Raw genomic sequence first — 25,643 nt, forward strand, 5'->3', positions numbered from 1 at the left:
CGAGGGTTGTAGAATGACAAGGGTTCTAAAATAACGAGGGTTGTAGAATGACGAGGGTTGTAGAATAACAAGGGTTCTAAAATAACGAGGGTTGTAGAATGGCGAGGGTTGTAGAATGACGAGGGTTCTAAAATAACGAGGGTTGTAGAATGACGAGAGTTCTAAAATAACGAGGGTTGTAGAATGACGAGGGTTCTAAAATAACGAGGGTTGTAGAATAACGAGGGTTCTAAAATAACGAGGGTTGTAGAATGACGAGGGTTGTAGAATGACGACGGTTCTAAAATAACGAGGGTTGTAGAATGACGAGGGTTCTAAAATAACGAGGTTTGTAGAATGACGAGGGTTCTAAAATAACGAGGGTTGTAGAATGACGAGGGTTCTAAAATAACGAAGGTTGTAGAATAACAAGGGTTCTAAAATAACGAGGGTTGTAGAATGACGAGGGTTGTAGAATGACGAGGGTTCTAAAATAACGAGGGTTGTAGAATGACGAGGGTTCTAAAATAACGAGGGTTGTAGAATGACGAGGGTTGTAGAATAACGAGGGTTGTAGAATGACGAGGGTTCTAAAATAACGAGGGTTGTAGAATGACGAGGGTTCTAAAATAACGAGGGTTGTAGAATGACGAGGGTTCTAAAATAACGAGGGTTGTAGAATGACGAGGGTTCTAAAATAACGAGGGTTCTAAAATAACGAGGGTTGTAGAATGACGAGGGTTCTAAAATAACGAGGGTTGTAGATTGACGAGGGTTCTAAAATAACGAGGGTTCTAAAATAACGAGGGTTGTAGAATGACGAGGGTTCTAAAATAACGAGGGTTGTAGAATGACGAGGGTTCTAAAATAACGAGAGTTGTAGAATGACGAGGGTTCTAAAATAACGAGGGTTGTAGAATGATGAGGGTTGTAGAATGACAAGGGTTCTAAAATAAAGAGGGTTGTAGAATGACGAGGGTTGTAGAATGACAAGGGTTCTAAAATAACGAGGGTTGTAGAATGACGAGGGTTGTAGAATAACAAGGGTTCTAAAATAACGAGGGTTGTAGAATGGCGAGGGTTGTAGAATGACGAGGGTTCTAAAATAACGAGGGTTGTAGAATGACGAGAGTTCTAAAATAACGAGGGTTGTAGAATGACGAGGGTTCTAAAATAACGAGGGTTGTAGAATGACGAGGGTTCTAAAATAACGAGGGTTGTAGAATGACGAGGGTTCTAAAATAACGAGGGTTGTAGAATGACGAGGGTTCTAAAATAACGAGGGTTGTAGAATGACGAGGGTTCTAAAATAACGAGGGTTCTAAAATAACGAGGGTTGTAGAATGACGAGGGTTCTAAAATAACGAGGGTTGTAGATTGACGAGGGTTCTAAAATAACGAGGGTTCTAAAATAACGAGGGTTGTAGAATGACGAGGGTTCTAAAATAACGAGGGTTGTAGAATGACGAGGGTTCTAAAATAACGAGAGTTGTAGAATGACGAGGGTTCTAAAATAACGAGGGTTGTAGAATGATGAGGGTTGTAGAATGACAAGGGTTCTAAAATAAAGAGGGTTGTAGAATGACGAGGGTTGTAGAATGACAAGGGTTCTAAAATAACGAGGGTTGTAGAATGACGAGGGTTGTAGAATAACAAGGGTTCTAAAATAACGAGGGTTGTAGAATGGCGAGGGTTGTAGAATGACGAGGGTTCTAAAATAACGAGGGTTGTAGAATGACGAGAGTTCTAAAATAACGAGGGTTGTAGAATGACGAGGGTTCTAAAATAACGAGGGTTGTAGAATAACGAGGGTTCTAAAATAACGAGGGTTGTAAAATAACGAGGGTTGTAGAATGACGAGGGTTGTAGAATGACGACGGTTCTAAAATAACGAGGGTTGTAGAATGACGAGGGTTCTAAAATAACGAGGTTTGTAGAATGACGAGGGTTCTAAAATAACGAGGGTTGTAGAATGACGAGGGTTCTAAAATAACGAAGGTTGTAGAATAACAAGGGTTCTAAAATAACGAGGGTTGTAGAATGACGAGGGTTGTAGAATGACGAGGGTTCTAAAATAACGAGGGTTGTAGAATGACGAGGGTTCTAAAATAACGAGGGTTGTAGAATGACGAGGGTTGTAGAATAACGAGGGTTGTAGAATGACGAGGGTTCTAAAATAACGAGGGTTGTAGAATGACGAGGGTTCTAAAATAACGAGGGTTGTAGAATGACGAGGGTTCTAAAATAACGAGGGTTGTAGAATGACGAGGGTTCTAAAATAACGAGGGTTCTAAAATAACGAGGGTTGTAGAATGACGAGGGTTCTAAAATAACGAGGGTTGTAGATTGACGAGGGTTCTAAAATAACGAGGGTTCTAAAATAACGAGGGTTGTAGAATGACGAGGGTTCTAAAATAACGAGGGTTGTAGAATGACGAGGGTTCTAAAATAACGAGGGTTGTAGAATTACAAGGGTTCTAAAATAACGAGGGTTGTAGAATGACGAGGGTTCTAAAATAACGAGGGTTCTAAAATAACGAGGGTTGTAGAATGACGAGGGTTCTAAAATAACGAGGGTTCTAAAATAACGAGGGTTGTAGAATGACGAGGGTTGTAGAATATCGAGGGTTCTAAAATAACGAGGGTTGTAGAATGACGAGGGTTCTAAAAAAACGAGGGTTGTAGAATGACGAGGGTTCTAAAATAACGAGAGTTGTAGAATGACGAGGGTTCTAAAATAACGAGGGTTGTAGAATGATGAGGGTTGTAGAATGACAAGGGTTCTAAAATAAAGAGGGTTGTAGAATGACGAGGGTTGTAGAATGACAAGGGTTCTAAAATAACGAGGGTTGTAGAATGACGAGGGTTGTAGAATAACAAGGGTTCTAAAATAACGAGGGTTGTAGAATGACGAGGGTTGTAGAATGGCGAGGGTTGTAGAATAACGAGGGTTCTAAAATAACGAGGGTTGTAGAATGACGAGGGTTGTAGAATGACGACGGTTCTAAAATAACGAGGGTTGTAGAATGACGAGGGTTCTAAAATAACGAGGTTTGTAGAATGACGAGGGTTCTAAAATGACGAGGGTTCTAAAATAACGAGGGTTGTAGAATGATGAGGGTTCTAAAATAACGAAGGTTGTAGAATAACAAGGGTTCTAAAATAACGAGGGTTGTAGAATGATGAGGGTTGTAGAATGACGAGGGTTCTAAAATAACGAGGGTTGTAGAATGACGAGGGTTCTAAAATAACGAGGGTTGTAGAATGACGAGGGTTCTAAAATAACGAGTGTTCTAAAATAACGAGGGTTGTAGAATGACGAGGGTTGTAGAATGACGAGGGTTGTAGAATGACGAGGGTTCTAAAATAATGAGGGTTGTAGAATGACGAGGGTTGTAGAATGACGAGGGTTCTAAAATAACGAGGGTTGTAGAATGACGAGGGTTCTAAAATAACGAGGGTTGTAGAATGACGAGGGTTCTAAAATAACGAGGGTTCTAAAATAACGAGGGTTGTAGAATGACGAGGGTTCTAAAATAACGAGGGTTGTAGATTGACGAGGGTTCTAAAATAACGAGGGTTCTAAAATAACGAGGGTTGTAGAATGACGAGGGTTCTAAAATAACGAGGGTTGTAGAATGACGAGGGTTCTAAAATAACGAGGGTTGTAGAATGACGAGGGTTCTAAAATAACGAGGGTTGTAGAATGACGAGGGTTCTAAAATAACGAGGGTTCTAAAATAACGAGGGTTGTAGAATGACGAGGGTTCTAAAATAACGAGGGTTGTAGAATGACGAGGGTTCTAAAATGAAGAGGGTTGTAGAATGACGAGGGTTCTAAAATAACGAGGGTTGTAGAATGATGAGGGTTCTAAAATAACGAGTGTTGTAGAATGACGAGGGTTGTAGAATGACAAGGGTTCTAAAATAAAGAGGGTTGTAGAATGACGAGGGTTGTACAATAACGAGGGTTCTAAAATAACGAGGGTTGTAGAATGACGAGGGTTCTAAAATAACGAGTGTTGTAGAATGACGAGGGTTCTAAAATAACGAGAGTTGTAGAATGACGAGGGTTCTAAAATAACGAGGGTTGTAGAATGATGAGGGTTGTAGAATGACAAGGGTTCTAAAATAAAGAGGGTTGTAGAATGACGAGGGTTGTAGAATGACAAGGGTTCTAAAATAACGAGGGTTGTAGAATGACGAGGGTTGTAGAATAACAAGGGTTCTAAAATAACGAGGGTTGTAGAATGACGAGGGTTGTAAAATAACGAGGGTTGTAGAATGACGAGGGTTCTAAAATAACGAGGGTTGTAGAATGACGAGAGTTCTAAAATAACGAGGGTTGTAGAATGACGAGGGTTCTAAAATAACGAGGGTTGTAGAATAATGAGGGTTCTAAAATAACGAGGGTTGTAGAATGACGAGGGTTGTAGAATGACGACGGTTCTAAAATAACGAGGGTTGTAGAATGACGAGGGTTCTAAAATAACGAGGTTTGTAGAATGACGAGGGTTCTAAAATAACGAGGGTTCTAAAATAACGAGGGTTGTAGAATGACGAGGGTTCTAAAATAACGAAGGTTGTAGAATATCGAGGGTTCTAAAATAACGAGGGTTGTAGAATGACGAGGGTTCTAAAATAACGAGGGTTGTAGAATGTTGAGGGTTCTAAAATAACGAGAGTTGTAGAATGACGAGGGTTCTAAAATAACGAGGGTTGTAGAATGACGAGGGTTCTAAAATAACGAGGGTTGTAGATTGACGAGGGTTCTAAAATAACGAGGGTTCTAAAATAACGAGGGTTGTAGAATGACGAGGGTTCTAAAATAACGAGGGTTGTAGAATTACAAGGGTTCTAAAATAACGAGGGTTGTAGAATGACGAGGGTTCTAAAATAACGAGAGTTGTAGAATGACGAGGGTTCTAAAATAACGAGGGTTGTAGAATGATGAGGGTTGTAGAATGACAAGGGTTCTAAAATAAAGAGGGTTGTAGAATGACGAGGGTTGTAGAATGACAAGAGTTCTAAAATAACGAGGGTTGTAGAATGGCGAGGGTTCTAAAATAACGAGGGTTGTAGAATAACGAGGGTTCTAAAATAACGAGGGTTGTAGAATGACGAGGGTTGTAGAATGACGACGGTTCTAAAATAACGAGGGTTGTAGAATGACGAGGGTTCTAAAATGAAGAGGGTTGTAGAATGACGAGGGTTCTAAAATAACGAGGGTTGTAGAATGATGAGGGTTCTAAAATAACGAGTGTTGTAGAATGACGAGGGTTGTAGAATGACAAGGGTTCTAAAATAAAGAGGGTTGTAGAATGACGAGGGTTGTACAATAACGAGGGTTCTAAAATAACGAGGGTTGTAGAATGACGAGGGTTCTAAAATAACGAGTGTTGTAGAATGACGAGGGTTCTAAAATAACGAGAGTTGTAGAATGACGAGGGTTCTAAAATAACGAGGGTTGTAGAATGATGAGGGTTGTAGAATGACAAGGGTTCTAAAATAAAGAGGGTTGTAGAATGACGAGGGTTGTAGAATGACAAGGGTTCTAAAATAACGAGGGTTGTAGAATGACGAGGGTTCTAAAATAACGAGTGTTGTAGAATGACGAGGGTTCTAAAATAACGAGAGTTGTAGAATGACGAGGGTTTTAAAATAACGAGGGTTGTAGAATGATGAGGGTTGTAGAATGACAAGGGTTCTAAAATAAAGAGGGTTGTAGAATGACGAGGGTTGTAGAATGACAAGGGTTCTAAAATAACGAGGGTTGTAGAATGTTGAGGGTTCTAAAATAACGAGAGTTGTAGAATGACGAGGGTTCTAAAATAACGAGGGTTGTAGAATGACGAGGGTTCTAAAATAACGAGGGTTGTAGATTGACGAGGGTTCTAAAATAACGAGGGTTCTAAAATAACGAGGGTTGTAGAATGACGAGGGTTCTAAAATAACGAGGGTTGTAGAATTACAAGGGTTCTAAAATAACGAGGGTTGTAGAATGACGAGGGTTCTAAAATAACGAGAGTTGTAGAATGACGAGGGTTCTAAAATAACGAGGGTTGTAGAATGATGAGGGTTGTAGAATGACAAGGGTTCTAAAATAAAGAGGGTTGTAGAATGACGAGGGTTGTAGAATGACAAGAGTTCTAAAATAACGAGGGTTGTAGAATGACGAGGGTTCTAAAATAACGAGGGTTGTAGAATAACGAGGGTTCTAAAATAACGAGGGTTGTAGAATGACGAGGGTTGTAGAATGACGACGGTTCTAAAATAACGAGGGTTGTAGAATGACGAGGGTTCTAAAATGAAGAGGGTTGTAGAATGACGAGGGTTCTAAAATAACGAGGGTTGTAGAATGATGAGGGTTCTAAAATAACGAGTGTTGTAGAATGACGAGGGTTGTAGAATGACAAGGGTTCTAAAATAAAGAGGGTTGTAGAATGACGAGGGTTGTACAATAACGAGGGTTCTAAAATAACGAGGGTTGTAGAATGACGAGGGTTCTAAAATAACGAGTGTTGTAGAATGACGAGGGTTCTAAAATAACGAGAGTTGTAGAATGACGAGGGTTCTAAAATAACGAGGGTTGTAGAATGATGAGGGTTGTAGAATGACAAGGGTTCTAAAATAAAGAGGGTTGTAGAATGTCGAGGGTTGTAGAATGACAAGGGTTCTAAAATAACGAGGGTTGTAGAATGACGAGGGTTCTAAAATAACGAGTGTTGTAGAATGACGAGGGTTCTAAAATAACGAGAGTTGTAGAATGACGAGGGTTTTAAAATAACGAGGGTTGTAGAATGATGAGGGTTGTAGAATGACAAGGGTTCTAAAATAAAGAGGGTTGTAGAATGACGAGGGTTGTAGAATGACAAGGGTTCTAAAATAACGAGGGTTGTAGAATGACGAGGGTTGTAGAATAACAAGGGTTCTAAAATAACGAGGGTTGTAGAATGACGAGGGTTCTAAAATAACGAGGGTTGTAGAATGACGAGAGTTCTAAAATAACGAGGGTTGTAGAATGACGAGGGTTCTAAAATAACGAGGGTTGTAGAATGACGAGAGTTCTAAAATAACGAGGGTTGTAGAATGACGAGGGTTCTAAAATAACGAGGGTTGTAGAATGACGAGGGTTCTAAAATAACGAGAGTTGTAGAATGACGAGGGTTCTAAAATAACGAGGGTTGTAGAATGATGAGGGTTGTAGAATGACAAGGGTTCTAAAATAAAGAGGGTTGTAGAATAACAAGGGTTCTAAAATAACGAGGGTTGTAGAATGGCGAGGGTTGTAGAATGACGAGGGTTCTAAAATAACGAGGGTTGTAGAATGACGAGGGTTCTAAAATAACGAGGGTTGTAGAATGACGAGGGTTCTAAAATAACGAGGGTTGTAGAATTACAAGGGTTCTAAAATAACGAGGGTTGTAGAATGACGAGGGTTCTAAAATAACGAGGGTTCTAAAATAACGAGGGTTGTAGAATGACGAGGGTTCTAAAATAACGAGGGTTCTAAAATAACGAGGGTTGTAGAATGACGAGGGTTGTAGAATATCGAGGGTTCTAAAATAACGAGGGTTGTAGAATGACGAGAGTTCTAAAATAACGAGGGTTGTAGAATGACGAGGGTTCTAAAATAACGAGGGTTGTAGAATGACGAGGGTTCTAAAATAACGAGAGTTGTAGAATGACGAGGGTTCTAAAATAACGAGGGTTGTAGAATGATGAGGGTTGTAGAATGACAAGGGTTCTAAAATAAAGAGGGTTGTAGAATGACGAGGGTTGTAGAATGACAAGGGTTCTAAAATAACGAGGGTTGTAGAATGACGAGGGTTGTAGAATAACAAGGGTTCTAAAATAACGAGGGTTGTAGAATGGCGAGGGTTGTAGAATGACGAGGGTTCTAAAATAACGAGGGTTGTAGAATGACGAGGGTTCTAAAATAACGAGGGTTGTAGAATGACGAGGGTTCTAAAATAACGAGGGTTGTAGAATTACAAGGGTTCTAAAATAACGAGGGTTGTAGAATGACGAGGGTTCTAAAATAACGAGGGTTCTAAAATAACGAGGGTTGTAGAATGACGAGGGTTCTAAAATAACGAGGGTTCTAAAATAACGAGGGTTGTAGAATGACGAGGGTTGTAGAATATCGAGGGTTCTAAAATAACGAGGGTTGTAGAATGACGAGGGTTCTAAAAAAACGAGGGTTGTAGAATGACGAGGGTTGTAGAATGACAAGGGTTCTAAAATAAAGAGGGTTGTAGAATGACGAGGGTTGTACAATAACGAGGGTTCTAAAATAACGAGGGTTGTAGAATGACGAGGGTTCTAAAATAACGAGTGTTGTAGAATGACGAGGGTTCTAAAATAACGAGAGTTGTAGAATGACGAGGGTTCTAAAATAACGAGGGTTGTAGAATGATGAGGGTTGTAGAATGACAAGGGTTCTAAAATAAAGAGGGTTGTAGAATGTCGAGGGTTGTAGAATGACAAGGGTTCTAAAATAACGAGGGTTGTAGAATGACGAGGGTTCTAAAGTAACGAGTGTTGTAGAATGACGAGGGTTCTAAAATAACGAGAGTTGTAGAATGACGAGGGTTTTAAAATAACGAGGGTTGTAGAATGATGAGGGTTGTAGAATGACAAGGGTTCTAAAATAAAGAGGGTTGTAGAATGACGAGGGTTGTAGAATGACAAGGGTTCTAAAATAACGAGGGTTGTAGAATGACGAGGGTTGTAGAATAACAAGGGTTCTAAAATAACGAGGGTTGTAGAATGACGAGGGTTCTAAAATAACGAGGGTTGTAGAATGACGAGAGTTCTAAAATAACGAGGGTTGTAGAATGACGAGGGTTCTAAAATAACGAGGGTTGTAGAATGACGAGAGTTCTAAAATAACGAGGGTTGTAGAATGACGAGGGTTCTAAAATAACGAGGGTTGTAGAATGACGAGGGTTCTAAAATAACGAGAGTTGTAGAATGACGAGGGTTCTAAAATAACGAGGGTTGTAGAATGATGAGGGTTGTAGAATGACAAGGGTTCTAAAATAAAGAGGGTTGTAGAATAACAAGGGTTCTAAAATAACGAGGGTTGTAGAATGGCGAGGGTTGTAGAATGACGAGGGTTCTAAAATAACGAGGGTTGTAGAATGACGAGGGTTCTAAAATAACGAGGGTTGTAGAATGACGAGGGTTCTAAAATAACGAGGGTTGTAGAATTACAAGGGTTCTAAAATAACGAGGGTTGTAGAATGACGAGGGTTCTAAAATAACGAGGGTTCTAAAATAACGAGGGTTGTAGAATGACGAGGGTTCTAAAATAACGAGGGTTCTAAAATAACGAGGGTTGTAGAATGACGAGGGTTGTAGAATATCGAGGGTTCTAAAATAACGAGGGTTGTAGAATGACGAGAGTTCTAAAATAACGAGGGTTGTAGAATGACGAGGGTTCTAAAATAACGAGGGTTGTAGAATGACGAGGGTTCTAAAATAACGAGAGTTGTAGAATGACGAGGGTTCTAAAATAACGAGGGTTGTAGAATGATGAGGGTTGTAGAATGACAAGGGTTCTAAAATAAAGAGGGTTGTAGAATGACGAGGGTTGTAGAATGACAAGGGTTCTAAAATAACGAGGGTTGTAGAATGACGAGGGTTGTAGAATAACAAGGGTTCTAAAATAACGAGGGTTGTAGAATGGCGAGGGTTGTAGAATGACGAGGGTTCTAAAATAACGAGGGTTGTAGAATGACGAGGGTTCTAAAATAACGAGGGTTGTAGAATGACGAGGGTTCTAAAATAACGAGGGTTGTAGAATTACAAGGGTTCTAAAATAACGAGGGTTGTAGAATGACGAGGGTTCTAAAATAACGAGGGTTCTAAAATAACGAGGGTTGTAGAATGACGAGGGTTCTAAAATAACGAGGGTTCTAAAATAACGAGGGTTGTAGAATGACGAGGGTTGTAGAATATCGAGGGTTCTAAAATAACGAGGGTTGTAGAATGACGAGGGTTCTAAAAAAACGAGGGTTGTAGAATGACGAGGGTTCTAAAATAACGAGAGTTGTAGAATGACGAGGGTTCTAAAATAACGAGGGTTGTAGAATGATGAGGGTTGTAGAATGACAAGGGTTCTAAAATAAAGAGGGTTGTAGAATGACGAGGGTTGTAGAATGACAAGGGTTCTAAAATAACGAGGGTTGTAGAATGACGAGGGTTGTAGAATAACAAGGGTTCTAAAATAACGAGGGTTGTAGAATGACGAGGGTTGTAGAATGGCGAGGGTTGTAGAATAACGAGGGTTCTAAAATAACGAGGGTTGTAGAATGACGAGGGTTGTAGAATGACGACAGTTCTAAAATAACGAGGGTTGTAGAATGACGAGGGTTCTAAAATAACGAGGTTTGTAGAATGACGAGGGTTCTAAAATGACGAGGGTTCTAAAATAACGAGGGTTGTAGAATGATGAGGGTTCTAAAATAACGAAGGTTGTAGAATAACAAGGGTTCTAAAATAACGAGGGTTGTAGAATGACGAGGGTTGTAGAATGACGAGGGTTGTAGAATGACGAGGGTTCTAAAATAACGAGGGTTGTAGAATGACGAGGGTTGTAGAATGACGAGGGTTCTAAAATAACGAGGGTTGTAGAATGACGAGGGTTCTAAAATAACGAGGGTTGTAGAATGACGAGGGTTCTAAAATAACGAGGGTTCTAAAATAACGAGGGTTGTAGAATGACGAGGGTTCTAAAATAACGAGGGTTGTAGATTGACGAGGGTTCTAAAATAACGAGGGTTCTAAAATAACGAGGGTTGTAGAATGACGAGGGTTCTAAAATAACGAGGGTTGTAGAATGACGAGGGTTCTAAAATAACGAGGGTTGTAGAATGACGAGGGTTCTAAAATAACGAGGGTTGTAGAATGACGAGGGTTCTAAAATAACGAGGGTTCTAAAATAACGAGGGTTGTAGAATGACGAGGGTTCTAAAATAACGAGGGTTGTAGAATGACGAGGGTTCTAAAATGAAGAGGGTTGTAGAATGACGAGGGTTCTAAAATAACGAGGGTTGTAGAATGATGAGGGTTCTAAAATAACGAGTGTTGTAGAATGACGAGGGTTGTAGAATGACAAGGGTTCTAAAATAAAGAGGGTTGTAGAATGACGAGGGTTGTACAATAACGAGGGTTCTAAAATAACGAGGGTTGTAGAATGACGAGGGTTCTAAAATAACGAGTGTTGTAGAATGACGAGGGTTCTAAAATAACGAGAGTTGTAGAATGACGAGGGTTCTAAAATAACGAGGGTTGTAGAATGATGAGGGTTGTAGAATGACAAGGGTTCTAAAATAAAGAGGGTTGTAGAATGACGAGGGTTGTAAAATAACGAGGGTTGTAGAATGACGAGGGTTCTAAAATAACGAGGGTTGTAGAATGACGAGAGTTCTAAAATAACGAGGGTTGTAGAATGACGAGGGTTCTAAAATAACGAGGGTTGTAGAATGACGAGGGTTCTAAAATAACGAGGGTTGTAGAATAATGAGGGTTCTAAAATAACGAGGGTTGTAGAATGACGAGGGTTGTAGAATGACGACGGTTCTAAAATAACGAGGGTTGTAGAATGACGAGGGTTCTAAAATAACGAGGTTTGTAGAATGACGAGGGTTCTAAAATAACGAGGGTTCTAAAATAACGAGGGTTGTAGAATGACGAGGGTTCTAAAATAACGAAGGTTGTAGAATATCGAGGGTTCTAAAATAACGAGGGTTGTAGAATGACGAGGGTTCTAAAATAACGAGGGTTGTAGAATGTTGAGGGTTCTAAAATAACGAGAGTTGTAGAATGACGAGGGTTCTAAAATAACGAGGGTTGTAGAATGACGAGGGTTCTAAAATAACGAGGTTTGTAGAATGACGAGGGTTCTAAAATAACGAGGGTTCTAAAATAACGAGGGTTGTAGAATATCGAGGGTTCTAAAATAACGAGGGTTGTAGAATGACGAGGGTTCTAAAATAACGAGGGTTGTAGAATGTTGAGGGTTCTAAAATAACGAGGGTTGTAGAATGTTGAGGGTTCTAAAATAACGAGAGTTGTAGAATGACGAGGGTTCTAAAATAACGAGGGTTGTAGAATGACGAGGGTTCTAAAATAACGAGGGTTGTAGATTGACGAGGGTTCTAAAATAACGAGGGTTCTAAAATAACGAGGGTTGTAGAATGACGAGGGTTCTAAAATAACGAGGGTTGTAGAATTACAAGGGTTCTAAAATAACGAGGGTTGTAGAATGACGAGGGTTCTAAAATAACGAGAGTTGTAGAATGACGAGGGTTCTAAAATAACGAGGGTTGTAGAATGATGAGGGTTGTAGAATGACAAGGGTTCTAAAATAAAGAGGGTTGTAGAATGACGAGGGTTGTAGAATGACAAGAGTTCTAAAATAACGAGGGTTGTAGAATGACGAGGGTTCTAAAATAACGAGGGTTGTAGAATAACGAGGGTTCTAAAATAACGAGGGTTGTAGAATGACGAGGGTTGTACAATAACGAGGGTTCTAAAATAACGAGGGTTGTAGAATGACGAGGGTTCTAAAATAACGAGTGTTGTAGAATGACGAGGGTTCTAAAATAACGAGAGTTGTAGAATGACGAGGGTTCTAAAATAACGAGGGTTGTAGAATGATGAGGGTTGTAGAATGACAAGGGTTCTAAAATAAAGAGGGTTGTAGAATGACGAGGGTTGTAGAATGACAAGGGTTCTAAAATAACGAGGGTTGTAGAATGACGAGGGTTGTAGAATAACAAGGGTTCTAAAATAACGAGGGTTGTAGAATGACGAGGGTTGTAAAATAACGAGGGTTGTAGAATGACGAGGGTTCTAAAATAACGAGAGTTGTAGAATGACGAGGGTTCTAAAATAACGAGGGTTGTAGAATGATGAGGGTTGTAGAATGACAAGGGTTCTAAAATAAAGAGGGTTGTAGAATGACGAGGGTTGTAGAATGACAAGGGTTCTAAAATAACGAGGGTTGTAGAATGACGAGGGTTGTAGAATAACAAGGGTTCTAAAATAACGAGGGTTGTAGAATGACGAGGGTTGTAAAATAACGAGGGTTGTAGAATGACGAGGGTTCTAAAATAACGAGGGTTGTAGAATGACGAGAGTTCTAAAATAACGAGGGTTGTAGAATGACGAGGGTTCTAAAATAACGAGGGTTGTAGAATAATGAGGGTTCTAAAATAACGAGGGTTGTAGAATGACGAGGGTTGTAGAATGACGACGGTTCTAAAATAACGAGGGTTGTAGAATGACGAGGGTTCTAAAATAACGAGGTTTGTAGAATGACGAGGGTTCTAAAATAACGAGGGTTCTAAAATAACGAGGGTTGTAGAATGACGAGGGTTCTAAAATAACGAAGGTTGTAGAATATCGAGGGTTCTAAAATAACGAGGGTTGTAGAATGACGAGGGTTCTAAAATAACGAGGGTTGTAGAATGTTGAGGGTTCTAAAATAACGAGAGTTGTAGAATGACGAGGGTTCTAAAATAACGAGGGTTGTAGAATGACGAGGGTTCTAAAATAACGAGGGTTGTAGATTGACGAGGGTTCTAAAATAACGAGGGTTCTAAAATAACGAGGGTTGTAGAATGACGAGGGTTCTAAAATAACGAGGGTTGTAGAATTACAAGGGTTCTAAAATAACGAGGGTTGTAGAATGACGAGGGTTCTAAAATAACGAGAGTTGTAGAATGACGAGGGTTCTAAAATAACGAGGGTTGTAGAATGATGAGGGTTGTAGAATGACAAGGGTTCTAAAATAAAGAGGGTTGTAGAATGACAAGAGTTCTAAAATAACGAGGGTTGTAGAATGACGAGGGTTCTAAAATAACGAGGGTTGTAGAATAACGAGGGTTCTAAAATAACGAGGGTTGTAGAATGACGAGGGTTGTAGAATGACGACGGTTCTAAAATAACGAGGGTTGTAGAATGACGAGGGTTTTAAAATGAAGAGGGTTGTAGAATGACGAGGGTTCTAAAATAACGAGGGTTGTAGAATGATGAGGGTTCTAAAATAACGAGTGTTGTAGAATGACGAGGGTTGTAGAATGACAAGGGTTCTAAAATAAAGAGGGTTGTAGAATGACGAGGGTTGTACAATAACGAGGGTTCTAAAATAACGAGGGTTGTAGAATGACGAGGGTTCTAAAATAACGAGTGTTGTAGAATGACGAGGGTTCTAAAATAACGAGGTTTGTAGAATGACGAGGGTTCTAAAATGACGAGGGTTCTAAAATAACGAGGGTTGTAGAATGATGAGGGTTCTAAAATAACGAAGGTTGTAGAATAACAAGGGTTCTAAAATAACGAGGGTTGTAGAATGACGAGGGTTGTAGAATGACGAGGGTTGTAGAATGACGAGGGTTCTAAAATAACGAGGGTTGTAGAATGACGAGGGTTGTAGAATGACGAGGGTTCTAAAATAACGAGGGTTGTAGAATGACGAGGGTTCTAAAATAACGAGGGTTGTAGAATGACGAGGGTTCTAAAATAACGAGGGTTCTAAAATAACGAGGGTTGTAGAATGACGAGGGTTCTAAAATAACGAGGGTTGTAGATTGACGAGGGTTCTAAAATAACGAGGGTTCTAAAATAACGAGGGTTGTAGAATGACGAGGGTTCTAAAATAACGAGGGTTGTAGAATGACGAGGGTTCTAAAATAACGAGGGTTGTAGAATGACGAGGGTTCTAAAATAACGAGGGTTGTAGAATGACGAGGGTTCTAAAATAACGAGGGTTCTAAAATAACGAGGGTTGTAGAATGACGAGGGTTCTAAAATAACGAGGGTTGTAGAATGACGAGGGTTCTAAAATGAAGAGGGTTGTAGAATGACGAGGGTTCTAAAATAACGAGGGTTGTAGAATGATGAGGGTTCTAAAATAACGAGTGTTGTAGAATGACGAGGGTTGTAGAATGACAAGGGTTCTAAAATAAAGAGGGTTGTAGAATGACGAGGGTTGTACAATAACGAGGGTTCTAAAATAATGAGGGTTGTAGAATGACGAGGGTTCTAAAATAACGAGTGTTGTAGAATGACGAGGGTTCTAAAATAACGAGAGTTGTAGAATGACGAGGGTTCTAAAATAACGAGGGTTGTAGAATGATGAGGGTTGTAGAATGACAAGGGTTCTAAAATAAAGAGGGTTGTAGAATGACGAGGGTTGTAGAATGACAAGGGTTCTAAAATAACGAGGGTTGTAGAATGACGAGGGTTGTAGAATAACAAGGGTTCTAAAATAACGAGGGTTGTAGAATGACGAGGGTTGTAAAATAACGAGGGTTGTAGAATGACGAGGGTTCTAAAATAACGAGGGTTGTAGAATGACGAGAGTTCTAAAATAACGAGGGTTGTAGAATGACGAGGGTTCTAAAATAACGAGGGTTGTAGAATAATGAGGGTTCTAAAATAACGAGGGTTGTAGAATGACGAGGGTTGTAGAATGACGACGGTTCTAAAATAACGAGGGTTGTAGAATGACGAGGGTTCTAAAATAACGAGGTTTGTAGAATGACGAGGGTTCTAAAATAACGAGGGTTCTAAAATAACGAGGGTTGTAGAATGACGAGGGTTCTAAAATAACGAAGGTTGTAGAATATCGAGGGTTCTAAAATAACGAGGGTTGTAGAATGACGAGGGTTCTAAAATAACGAGGGTTGTAGAATGTTGAGGGTTCTAAAATAACGAGAGTTGTAGAATGACGAGGGTTCTAAAATAACGAGGGTTGTAGAATGACGAGGGTTCTAAAATAACGAGGTTTGTAGAATGACGAGGGTTCTAAAATAACGAGGGTTCTAAAATAACGAGGGTTGTAGAATGACGAGGGTTCTAAAATAACGAAGGTTGTAGAATATCGAGGGTTCTAAAATAACGAGGGTTGTAGAATGACGAGGGTTCTAAAATAACGAGGGTTGTAGAATGTTGAGGGTTCTAAAATAACGAGAGTTGTAGAATGACGAGGGTTCTAAAATAACGAGGGTTGTAGAATGACGAGGGTTCTAAAATAACGAGGGTTGTAGATTGACGAGGGTTCTAAAATAACGAGGGTTCTAAAATAACGAGGGTTGTAGAATGACGAGGGTTCTAAAATAACGAGGGTTGTAGAATTACAAGGGTTCTAAAATAACGAGGGTTGTAGAATGACGAGGGTTCTAAAATAACGAGAGTTGTAGAATGACGAGGGTTCTAAAATAACGAGGGTTGTAGAATGATGAGGGTTGTAGAATGACAAGGGTTCTAAAATAAAGAGGGTTGTAGAATGACGAGGGTTGTAGAATGACAAGAGTTCTAAAATAACGAGGGTTGTAGAATGACGAGGGAGGGTTCTAAAATAACGAGGGTTGTAGAATAACGAGGGTTCTAAAATAACGAGGGTTGTAGAATGACGAGGGTTGTACAATAACGAGGGTTCTAAAATAACGAGGGTTGTAGAATGACGAGGGTTCTAAAATAACGAGTGTTGTAGAATGACGAGGGTTCTAAAATAACGAGAGTTGTAGAATGACGAGGGTTCTAAAATAACGAGGGTTGTAGAATGATGAGGGTTGTAGAATGACAAGGGTTCTAAAATAAAGAGGGTTGTAGAATGACGAGGGTTGTAGAATGACAAGGGTTCTAAAATAACGAGGGTTGTAGAATGACGAGGGTTGTAGAATAACAAGGGTTCTAAAATAACGAGGGTTGTAGAATGACGAGGGTTGTAAAATAACGAGGGTTGTAGAATGACGAGGGTTCTAAAATAACGAGAGTTGTAGAATGACGAGGGTTCTAAAATAACGAGGGTTGTAGAATGATGAGGGTTGTAGAATGACAAGGGTTCTAAAATAAAGAGGGTTGTAGAATGACGAGGGTTGTAGAATGACAAGGGTTCTAAAATAACGAGGGTTGTAGAATGACGAGGGTTGTAGAATAACAAGGGTTCTAAAATAACGAGGGTTGTAGAATGACGAGGGTTCTAAAATAACGAGGGTTGTAGAATGACGAGGGTTCTAAAATAACGAGGGTTGTAGAATGACGAGGGTTCTAAAATAACGAGGGTTGTAGAATGACGAGGGTTCTAAAATAACGAGGGTTGTAGAATGACGAGGGTTCTAAAATAACGAGGGTTGTAGAATGACGAGGGTTCTAAAATAACGAGGGTTCTAAAATAACGAGGGTTGTAGAATGACGAGGGTTGTAGAATGACGAGGGTTCTAAAATAACGAGGGTTGTAGAATGACGAGGGTTCTAAAATAACGAGGGTTGTAGAATGACGAGGGTTGTAAAATAACGAGGGTTCTAAAATAACGAGGGTTGTAGAATGACGAGGGTTCTAAAATAACGAGTGTTGTAGAATGACGAGGGTTCTAAAATAACGAGGGTTGTAGAATGACGAGGGTTCTAAAATAACGAGGGTTGTAGAATGATGAGGGTTGTAGAATGACGAGGGTTCTAAAATAACGAGGGTTGTAGAATGACGAGGGTTCTAAAATAACGAGTAACGAGTGTTGTAGAATGACGAGGGTTCTAAAATAACGAGAGTTGTAGAATGACGAGGGTTCTAAAATAACGAGGGTTGTAGAATGATGAGGGTTGTAGAATGACAAGGGTTCTAAAATAAAGAGGGTTGTAGAATGACGAGGGTTCTAAAATAACGAGGGTTGTAGAATGACGAGGGTTCTAAAATAACGAGGGTTGTAGAATGACGAGGGTTCTAAAATAACGAGGGTTCTAAAATAACGAGGGTTGTAGAATGACGAGGGTTCTAAAATAACGAGGGTTGTAGAATGACGAGGGTTCTAAAATAACGAGGGTTGTAGAATGACGAGGGTTCTAAAATAACGAGGGTTGTAGAATGACGAGGGTTCTAAAATAACGAGAGTTGTAGAATGACGAGGGTTCTAAAATAACGAGGGTTGTAGAATGATGAGGGTTGTAGAATGACAAGGGTTCTAAAATAAAGAGGGTTGTAGAATAACAAGGGTTCTAAAATAACGAGGGTTGTAGAATGACGAGGGTTGTAGAATGACGAGGGTTCTAAAATAACGAGGGTTGTAGAATGACGAGGGTTCTAAAATAACGAGGGTTGTAGAATGACGAGGGTTCTAAAATAACGAGGGTTGTAGAATTACAAGGGTTCTAAAATAACGAGGGTTGTAGAATGACGAGGGTTCTAAAATAACGAGGGTTCTAAAATAACGAGGGTTGTAGAATGACGAGGGTTCTAAAATAACGAGGGTTCTAAAATAACGAGGGTTGTAGAATGACGAGGGTTGTAGTCGAGGGTTCTAAAATAACGAGGGTTGTAGAATGAGGGTTCTAAAATAACGAGGGTTGTAGAATGACGAGGGTTCTAAAATAACGAGGGTTGTAGAATGACGAGGGTTCTAAAATAACGAGAGTTGTAGAATGACGAGGGTTCTAAAATAACGAGGGTTGTAGAATGATGAGGGTTGTAGAATGACAAGGGTTCTAAAATAAAGAGGGTTGTAGAATGACGAGGGTTGTGAATAGGGTTCTAAAATAAATAGAATGACGAGGGTTGTAGAATAACAAGGGTTCTAAAATAAAGGGTTGTAGAACGAGGGTTGTAGAATGACGAGGGTTCTAAAATAACGAGGGTTGTAGAAACGAGGGTTCTAAAATAACGAGGGTTGTAGAATGACGAGGGTTCTAAAATAACGAGGGTTGTAGAATTACAAGGGTTCTAAAATAACGAGGGTTGTAGAATGACGAGGGTTCTAAAATAACGAGGGTTCTAAAATAACGAGGGTTGAATGACGAGGGTTCTAAAATAACGAGGGTTCTAAAATAACGAGGGTTGTAGAATGACGAGGGTTGTAGAATATCGAGGGTTCTAAAATAACGAGGGTTGTAGAATGACGAGGGTTCTAAAATAACGAGTGTTGTAGAATGACGAGGGTTCTAAAATAACGAGAGTTGTAGAATGACGAGGGTTCTAAAATAACGAGGGTTGTAGAATGATGAGGGTTGTAGAATGACAAGGGTTCTAAAATAAAGAGGGTTGTAGAATGACGAGGGTTGTAGAATGACAAGGGTTCTAAAATAACGAGGGTTGTAGAATGACGAGGGTTGTAGAATAACAAGGGTTCTAAAATAACGAGGGTTGTAGAATGACGAGGGTTCTAAAATAACGAGGGTTGTAGAATGACGAGAGTTCTAAAATAACGAGGGTTGTAGAATGACGAGGGTTCTAAAATAACGAGGTTTGTGTAGGGTTCTAAAATGACGAGGGTTCTAAAATAACGAGGGTTGTAGAATGACGAGGGTTCTAAAATAACGAAGGTTGTAGAATAACAAGGGTTCTAAAATAACGAGGGTTGTAGAATGACGAGGGTTGTAGAATGACGAGGGTTGTAGAATGACGAGGGTTCTAAAATAACGAGGGTTGTAGAAACGAGGGTTGTAGAATGACGAGGGTTCTAAAATAACGAGGGTTGTAGAATGACGAGGGTTCTAAAATAACGAGGGTTGTAGAATGACGAGGGTTCTAAAATAACGAGGGTTCTAAAATAACGAGGGTTGTAGAATGACGAGGGTTCTAAAATAACGAGGGTTGTAGAATGACGAGGGTTCTAAAATAACGAGGGTTCTAAAATAACGAGGGTTGTAGAATGACGAGGGTTCTAAAATAACGAGGGTTGTAGAATGACGAGGGTTCTAAAATAACGAGGGTTGTAGAATGACGAGGGTTCTAAAATAACGAGGGTTGTAGAATGACGAGGGTTCTAAAATAACGAGGGTTCTAAAATAACGAGGGTTGTAGAATGACGAGGGTTCTAAAATAACGAGGGTTGTAGAATGACGAGGGTTCTAAAATGAAGAGGGTTGTAGAATGACGAGGGTTCTAAAATAACGAGGGTTGTAGAATGATGAGGGTTCTAAAATAACGAGTGTTGTAGAATGACGAGGGTTGTAGAATGACAAGGGTTCTAAAATAAAGAGGGTTGTAGAATGACGAGGGTTGTACAATAACGAGGGTTCTAAAATAACGAGGGTTGTAGAATGACGAGGGTTCTAAAATAACGAGTGTTGTAGAATGACGAGGGTTCTAAAATAACGAGAGTTGTAGAATGACGAGGGTTCTAAAATAACGAGGGTTGTAGAATGATGAGGGTTGTAGAATGACAAGGGTTCTAAAATAAAGAGGGTTGTAGAATGAATGACGAGGGTTCTAAAATAACGAGGGTTGTAGAATGACAAGGGTTCTAAAATAACGAGGGTTGTAGAATGACGAGGGTTCTAAAATAACGAGGGTTGTAGAATGACGAGGGTTCTAAAATAACGAGGGTTGTAGAATGACGAGGGTTCTAAAATAACGAGGGTTGTAGAATGATGAGGGTTGTAGAATGACGAGGGTTCTAAAATAACGAGGGTTGTAGAATGACGAGGGTTGTAGAATGACAAGGGTTCTAAAATAACGAGGGTTGTAGAATGACGAGGGTTGTAGAATTACAAGGGTTCTAAAATAACGAGGGTTGTAGAATGACGAGGGTTCTAAAATAACGAGGGTTGTAGAATGACGAGGGTTCTAAAATAACGAGGGTTGTAGAATGACAAGGGTTCTAAAATAAAGAGGGTTGTAGAATGACAAGAGTTCTAAAATAACGAGGGTTGTAGAATGACGAGGGTTCTAAAATAACGAGGGTTGTAGAATAACGAGGGTTCTAAAATAACGAGGGTTGTAGAATGACGAGGGTTCTAAAATAACGAGTGTTGTAGAATGACGAGGGTTCTAAAATAACGAGAGTTGTAGAATGACGAGGGTTCTAAAATAACGAGGGTTGTAGAATGATGAGGGTTGTAGAATGACAAGGGTTCTAAAATAAAGAGGGTTGTAGAATGACGAGGGTTGTAGAATGACAAGGGTTCTAAAATAACGAGGGTTGTAGAATGACGAGGGTTGTAGAATAACAAGGGTTCTAAAATAACGAGGGTTGTAGAATGACGAGGGTTCTAAAATAACGAGGGTTGTAGAATGACGAGGGTTCTAAAATAACGAGAGTTGTAGAATGACGAGGGTTCTAAAATAACGAGGGTTGTAGAATGATGAGGGTTGTAGAATGACAAGGGTTCTAAAATAAAGAGGGTTGTAGAATGACGAGGGTTGTAGAATGACAAGGGTTCTAAAATAACGAGGGTTGTAGAATGACGAGGGTTGTAGAATAACAAGGGTTCTAAAATAACGAGGGTTGTAGAATGACGAGGGTTGTAAAATAACGAGGGTTGTAGAATGACGAGGGTTCTAAAATAACGAGGGTTGTAGAATGACGAGAGTTCTAAAATAACGAGGGTTGTAGAATGACGAGGGTTCTAAAATAACGAGGGTTGTAGAATAATGAGGGTTCTAAAATAACGAGGGTTGTAGAATGACGAGGGTTGTAGAATGACGAGGGTTCTAAAATAACGAGGGTTGTAGAATGACGAGGGTTCTAAAATAACGAGGTTTGTAGAATGACGAGGGTTCTAAAATAACGAGGGTTCTAAAATAACGAGGGTTGTAGAATGACGAGGGTTCTAAAATAACGAAGGTTGTAGAATATCGAGGGTTCTAAAATAACGAGGGTTGTAGAATGACGAGGGTTCTAAAATAACGAGGGTTGTAGAATGTTGAGGGTTCTAAAATAACGAGAGTTGTAGAATGACGAGGGTTCTAAAATAACGAGGGTTGTAGAATGACGAGGGTTCTAAAATAACGAGGGTTGTAGATTGACGAGGGTTCTAAAATAACGAGGGTTCTAAAATAACGAGGGTTGTAGAATGACGAGGGTTCTAAAATAACGAGGGTTGTAGAATTACAAGGGTTCTAAAATAACGAGGGTTGTAGAATGACGAGGGTTCTAAAATAACGAGAGTTGTAGAATGACGAGGGTTCTAAAATAACGAGGGTTGTAGAATGATGAGGGTTGTAGAATGACAAGGGTTCTAAAATAAAGAGGGTTGTAGAATGACAAGAGTTCTAAAATAACGAGGGTTGTAGAATGACGAGGGTTCTAAAATAACGAGGGTTGTAGAATAACGAGGGTTCTAAAATAACGAGGGTTGTAGAATGACGAGGGTTGTAGAAGACGGTTCTAAAATAACGAGGGTTGTAGAATGACGAGGGTTTTAAAATGAAGAGGGTTGTAGAATGACGAGGGTTCTAAAATAACGAGGGTTGTAGAATGATGAGGGTTCTAAAATAACGAGTGTTGTAGAATGACGAGGGTTGTAGAATGACAAGGGTTCTAAAATAAAGAGGGTTGTAGAATGACGAGGGTTGTACAATAACGAGGGTTCTAAAATAACGAGGGTTGTAGAATGACGAGGGTTCTAAAATAACGAGTGTTGTAGAATGACGAGGGTTCTAAAATAACGAGGTTTGTAGAATGACGAGGGTTCTAAAATGACGAGGGTTCTAAAATAACGAGGGTTGTAGAATGATGAGGGTTCTAAAATAACGAAGGTTGTAGAATAACAAGGGTTCTAAAATAACGAGGGTTGTAGAATGACGAGGGTTGTAGAATGACGAGGGTTGTAGAATGACGAGGGTTCTAAAATAACGAGGGTTGTAGAATGACGAGGGTTGTAGAATGACGAGGGTTCTAAAATAACGAGGGTTGTAGAATGACGAGGGTTCTAAAATAACGAGGGTTGTAGAATGACGAGGGTTCTAAAATAACGAGGGTTCTAAAATAACGAGGGTTGTAGAATGACGAGGGTTCTAAAATAACGAGGGTTGTAGATTGACGAGGGTTCTAAAATAACGAGGGTTCTAAAATAACGAGGGTTGTAGAATGACGAGGGTTCTAAAATAACGAGGGTTGTAGAATGACGAGGGTTCTAAAATAACGAGGGTTGTAGAATAACGAGGGTTCTAAAATAACGAGGGTTGTAGAATGACGAGGGTTCTAAAATAACGAGGGTTCTAAAATAACGAGGGTTGTAGAATGACGAGGGTTCTAAAATAACGAGGGTTGTAGAATGACGAGGGTTCTAAAATGAAGAGGGTTGTAGAATGACGAGGGTTCTAAAATAACGAGGGTTGTAGAATGATGAGGGTTCTAAAATAACGAGTGTTGTAGAATGACGAGGGTTGTAGAATGACAAGGGTTCTAAAATAAAGAGGGTTGTAGAATGACGAGGGTTGTACAATAACGAGGGTTCTAAAATAATGAGGGTTGTAGAATGACGAGGGTTCTAAAATAACGAGTGTTGTAGAATGACGAGGGTTCTAAAATAACGAGAGTTGTAGAATGACGAGGGTTCTAAAATAACGAGGGTTGTAGAATGATGAGGGTTGTAGAATGACAAGGGTTCTAAAATAAAGAGGGTTGTAGAATGACGAGGGTTGTAGAATGACAAGGGTTCTAAAATAACGAGGGTTGTAGAATGACGAGGGTTGTAGAATAACAAGGGTTCTAAAATAACGAGGGTTCGAGGGTTGTAAAATAACGAGGGTTGTAGAATGACGAGGGTTCTAAAATAACGAGGGTTGTTCTAAAATAACGAGGGTTGTAGAATGACGAGGGTTCTAAAATAACGAGGGTTGTAGAATAATGAGGGTTCTAAAATAACGAGGGTTGTAGAATGACGAGGGTTGTAGAATGACGACGGTTCTAAAATAACGAGGGTTGTAGAATGACGAGGGTTCTAAAATAACGAGGTTTGTAGAATGACGAGGGTTCTAAAATAACGAGGGTTCTAAAATAACGAGGGTTGTAGAATGACGAGGGTTCTAAAATAACGAAGGTTGTAGAATATCGAGGGTTCTAAAATAACGAGGGTTGTAGAATGACGAGGGTTCTAAAATAACGAGGGTTGTAGAATGTTGAGGGTTCTAAAATAACGAGAGTTGTAGAATGACGAGGGTTCTAAAATAACGAGGGTTGTAGAATGACGAGGGTTCTAAAATAACGAGGTTTGTAGAATGACGAGGGTTCTAAAATAACGAGGGTTCTAAAATAACGAGGGTTGTAGAATGACGAGGGTTCTAAAATAACGAAGGTTGTAGAATACGAGGGTTCTAAAATAACGAGGGTTGTAGAATGACGAGGGTTCTAAAATAACGAGGGTTGTAGAATGTTGAGGGTTCTAAAATAACGAGAGTTGTAGAATGACGAGGGTTCTAAAATAACGAGGGTTGTAGAATGACGAGGGTTCTAAAATAACGAGGGTTGTAGATTGACGAGGGTTCTAAAATAACGAGGGTTCTAAAATAACGAGGGTTGTAGAATGACGAGGGTTCTAAAATAACGAGGGTTGTAGAATTACAAGGGTTCTAAAATAACGAGGGTTGTAGAATGACGAGGGTTCTAAAATAACGAGAGTTGTAGAATGACGAGGGTTCTAAAATAACGAGGGTTGTAGAATGATGAGGGTTGTAGAATGACAAGGGTTCTAAAATAAAGAGGGTTGTAGAATGACGAGGGTTGTAGAATGACAAGAGTTCTAAAATAACGAGGGTTGTAGAATGACGAGGGTTCTAAAATAACGAGGGTTGTAGAATAACGAGGGTTCTAAAATAACGAGGGTTGTAGAATGACGAGGGTTGTACAATAACGAGGGTTCTAAAATAACGAGGGTTGTAGAATGACGAGGGTTCTAAAATAACGAGTGTTGTAGAATGACGAGGGTTCTAAAATAACGAGAGTTGTAGAATGACGAGGGTTCTAAAATAACGAGGGTTGTAGAATGATGAGGGTTGTAGAATGACAAGGGTTCTAAAATAAAGAGGGTTGTAGAATGACGAGGGTTGTAGAATGACAAGGGTTCTAAAATAACGAGGGTTGTAGAATGACGAGGGTTGTAGAATAACAAGGGTTCTAAAATAACGAGGGTTGTAGAATGACGAGGGTTGTAAAATAACGAGGGTTGTAGAATGACGAGGGTTCTAAAATAACGAGAGTTGTAGAATGACGAGGGTTCTAAAATAACGAGGGTTGTAGAATGATGAGGGTTGTAGAATGACAAGGGTTCTAAAATAAAGAGGGTTGTAGAATGACGAGGGTTGTAGAATGACAAGGGTTCTAAAATAACGAGGGTTGTAGAATGACGAGGGTTGTAGAATAACAAGGGTTCTAAAATAACGAGGGTTGTAGAATGACGAGGGTTGTAAAATAACGAGGGTTGTAGAATGACGAGGGTTCTAAAATAACGAGGGTTGTAGAATGACGAGAGTTCTAAAATAACGAGGGTTGTAGAATGACGAGGGTTCTAAAATAACGAGGGTTGTAGAATAATGAGGGTTCTAAAATAACGAGGGTTGTAGAATGACGAGGGTTGTAGAATGACGACGGTTCTAAAATAACGAGGGTTGTAGAATGACGAGGGTTCTAAAATAACGAGGTTTGTAGAATGACGAGGGTTCTAAAATAACGAGGGTTCTAAAATAACGAGGGTTGTAGAATGACGAGGGTTCTAAAATAACGAAGGTTGTAGAATATCGAGGGTTCTAAAATAACGAGGGTTGTAGAATGACGAGGGTTCTAAAATAACGAGGGTTGTAGAATGTTGAGGGTTCTAAAATAACGAGAGTTGTAGAATGACGAGGGTTCTAAAATAACGAGGGTTGTAGAATGACGAGGGTTCTAAAATAACGAGGGTTGTAGATTGACGAGGGTTCTAAAATAACGAGGGTT

General features: G+C 39.7%; 1 protein-coding gene across 1 annotated transcript in view; it reads left to right on the forward strand.

Annotated features, from left to right (window-relative positions):
- Nucleotides 1-25,643, forward strand: part of LOC139379255 (FHF complex subunit HOOK-interacting protein 1A-like) — a 58,980-nt gene that overhangs the window by 26,655 nt on the left and 6,682 nt on the right. The window lies entirely within an intron of this gene.

The sequence above is a fragment of the Oncorhynchus clarkii genome, chromosome 21 (assembly GCF_045791955.1).
Source record: "Oncorhynchus clarkii lewisi isolate Uvic-CL-2024 chromosome 21, UVic_Ocla_1.0, whole genome shotgun sequence".
In the NCBI taxonomy this organism is placed as follows: domain Eukaryota; kingdom Metazoa; phylum Chordata; class Actinopteri; order Salmoniformes; family Salmonidae; genus Oncorhynchus; species Oncorhynchus clarkii.